This window comes from Dicentrarchus labrax, unplaced genomic scaffold (genome assembly GCF_905237075.1).
Source record: "Dicentrarchus labrax unplaced genomic scaffold, dlabrax2021, whole genome shotgun sequence".
NCBI classification, from domain to species: domain Eukaryota; kingdom Metazoa; phylum Chordata; class Actinopteri; family Moronidae; genus Dicentrarchus; species Dicentrarchus labrax.
In genome coordinates this window covers 21,358,515-21,362,056 of record NW_026136713.1, presented here as the reverse complement: position 1 = coordinate 21,362,056, position 3,542 = coordinate 21,358,515, and the positions used below count along the sequence as shown (strand labels likewise).

At 42.5% G+C, this 3,542-nt stretch overlaps 1 non-coding gene across 1 annotated transcript; it reads left to right on the top strand.

Moving 5' to 3' along the window:
* Positions 1-720: 720 nt before the first annotated feature.
* Positions 721-881, top strand: LOC127375305 (U1 spliceosomal RNA). Its single transcript, XR_007887364.1, has one exon. It is a non-coding gene; the product is annotated as a U1 spliceosomal RNA (small nuclear RNA).
* The last annotated feature ends 2,661 nt before the right edge of the window (positions 882-3,542 follow it).

The window sequence follows — 3,542 nt, the reverse complement described above, 5'->3', positions numbered from 1 at the left end:
CAAAGTTATTTTAGCTGCATACTTTTTATAAAATAATACGTTCACTGTGTGGGCAGCCATGTTTGGGAAAACACACCCGACCTTCTGAGGAGGAACTTGAGGGGTTGTTTTCATTTGAGTTTTTTCCTTATCAGAAGTTCCAGAATTACAACTACCTGGGAAACATCTGATAGTCTATAATGGCGACCTCATGCTCCACAAGTGGGTGTCAGTAAAACACTACCATCCATACCTTCACGTATCTTTATCTCGGAGCTCTCCAACTCATTTTTAATTTAACTTTACTCCTCTGCAAACAAACCCTAAAGTACAAAGTGTACGTAGGAAAGACATTATTCTCTAATTATTATTATTATTGTTATTATTTAGTAAATACATTTTAGGTAGATTGTATTCACAAACTGTCAATAAATTACAAAAACTAATGTTAAATAAGTTGCCAACAATACAGGATAATACCTTCACTATCCATACAGCAAAGTAGGGAGAAGTTTATTCTCTGAATAGTTTTATCTAAAAAACTAAATGCTGAGTAAGTTAGCATGAATAGGTTTTAACATGGTCGAAAACTCATCAAACTTTGCACAAAATTCTATTGGTTCAATTGTAGACCGGATTCTGGTTGTGCCTGCTGCCGTGGTCATAGATATTGTCGTCATCATCATCGTTTTTAACGTAATGACTTCCTTGTCTCTCTCACTTCTCAGTCACAGCCAACTCACACTTACCTGGCAGGGGAGATACCATGATCAAGAAGGTAGCTCACCCAGGGTGAGGCTTAATCATTGCAATCTGGCTGTGCTGACCCCTCCGACTTCCCTGAATGTGCCAAAAGTGACTACATAATTTCTAGTAGGGGACTGTCTTTGAACTCTCCCCTGATTTTTAAGAAGAAAAAATAAGAGGCACCTTGACTGATTTGATTGTACCAACTACCAAGTCAGCGCTGTTGTGGGAATGTTCAGGCTAAGTGTATTGACTGGAGACTTCACCTAACATACGTGGGTAGAGTATTCAAACTCCACTCAGAAAAAGGGGCTAACAGGGCTAAAAGGTCCACAAGATCCTTTGAACTTATCATTGTCCTTCAGTTTTCCAGACTCCTCGGCGACAGTCTGAAGGCCTTTGGGTTTTTCTGAGGGTGTCTCACAGCAGGGCCTTGAGTTTCTCCGCAACCAGACTGAAAAGAGGTTGTGGTAATGGCAGAAGGAGCCTAGTCACTGGGATGACACCAGACTTTGACCTTTAACTCAAGACTTCTGTGGAGAGGATAACCTATGAGTTAAAGCTGTTTTTGGCTTTGTGATTTTGTGAGGTTAATCAGTAATCAAGGTGATCAAGGCTTAAGTGAAGTTACACTTAATATTACCACCTGCCAGTGCCCCTTCTGGAGATCCAGAGAGCTAAAGTACTGGGCCCCATGCACGGACTCCAAGATTTCAGGTACTAGCGGCATGGGATAACCATCATAGTATGTTTTAGCATTAACTCGTGGCATCCTTCTGTGGGGTAGGAACCAGTGAGGAGGCCCAAACAGAAGTGGATTGGTTTGTGACACAAACTGTAGGCTACACGCCAACATTCATTCATAATGATCAACAAAAATATGCGTACACACGTAAATCCGTAAAAGTTTAAACATTTTTATGAAGTTTCTCATTATGCCATAAACTCATTTGTAAGCTAATAAGTCAAATGAGAAGTCGGCCCGTTTCCCCATAAGACTCGATACTACCTGGCTTTTTTTGTTGCAGCCAATGGAGCTGCCCCCTGCTGGCCATTAGAGAGAATGCAGGTTTAAAACTTCACAGACCCTGAAGCTCTGTCCATTATATATACTGTCAGTGAGCTGGAGCAGGGACCTGAGTGCAAAGATTTGAGACTTCCTCCTCTTCATCATCCATCGTTTTTGTCCGTGACGTATAAAATTAGGTGCAATCCAAGTTGTAGATGCTCAAGGAGACGCCTTCAAGGGCTGCAACACTCAGTTCAATCTTCCACCTGACAGAAGAGACACAAGGCTGCAGGTGCATGAAGTAACAACATTTCCCGTATTCTTTGTCTCCTTTCCCACCTTCCTACCACCTCCTATATTTCCTTTTCCTCCTTCCATACCCCTTTCTTTTGTTTTCTGCATGCTCCTCCTTCCCTATTGTATCTCCTTCCTTACCTGACTTCCTATCTTTTCTTTCCTTTCCCCTGCTTAAGTGGTTCTTTTATTTCCTACCACCTTCTTTCCTTTGCTTATCCCTTAGATGTTTCCGACCACCTCATTTCCTTTCCTAACCTCCTCACTACATCCTTCCTTCCTCTACCACTCTTTTCTTTTCTCTTTTTTCCATCGTAAACTGTTTTTTTGTTTCCCATATGCTCCTTTCCTTCCCCACTTTCTCTTCTACTCTTACCTCCTCCTACACTGCTTTTATTTCCTTTCCTAACGTATTTTCTTTCCTTCCCTCCATGATTCTTTTATTTCTTACCACCTTCTTTCCTTTACTTACCTCTCCTCCTTTAGGATACAGAGAGGAAGGTAAGCAGGCAAGCAAACAGGGAAGAAGAGGAAGGCTCTATGTGCTCCTCACCCCCTTCTTTTTTTTAACCTTTTCCCTACATGCCCCTTTCCTTTCCTGTCTCTATTATTTTTTCCTACCACCTCATTTCCTTTCCTAAGCTCCTCACTACACCCTTCCTTCCTTTCCCACCTTTTCCTTGGGAATGAACAAAAGAGACAAAACAGGGAGGGCTCCTTTCTTACCTCTTTTCCTTCCTTCCCCTCCTTCTTCCCTACTTGTAACCCCTTCCCTACCTGACTTCCTAGCTTTCCTTCCCACCACCTTCTTTTCCTTTCCTTACCTCGCAAGTATGAAAAACGGGAAAGGACAGGAAGGAAGGATGTAGGGAAGGGGTTAGGAGAGGAGATAAGATGGTAGGAAAGTAAAGAAACAACTTTTTTACCTCCTCATCATTTTCTCTCTTTTATGAAACCCAACCTGATAATAATATAATTACATACAACATTTGCCTCATACGGTTGGGTTTGTATGCTGCACGCTGCACTCACATGTAAATAAAAGTCATTTGATTGAATTAATTTCTGTTTCCAAATTGCCAATTAGTTAAAATCAAATCTGACACACGCTGCCAATTAGTGCCTTCAACAAAGAGTATGAAAATACACTTTTACACGGCTGATTAACAGAAAGGAAAACAGCATCAGTCGTCTGAGTTCAACACGTCGTGAGGAGGTTGTTCCCATTCACTCTGAAGGTGTGACACGATGCTTTCCTCCTCTGAGCGTCTGTCTCAATCATCACCCCCCCCTACGCCGCCACCGCCACCTCATCAATAACACGACTCCCAACGATCGATCGCCGCCACACTTAAAAAGTCAACAGCCAATTGACACTAGCTTTTTTTTTCCTTTAAAGGTGCGGCCGCCGGTCCAATCAGAGCCGAGCGTGCGATCCATCTCATCCTCCCGTCGCCTCCGGCTCTCCATCACACCAGGAGGAAGTAGATTTTTAATGTTTCCTTCTCTCCCG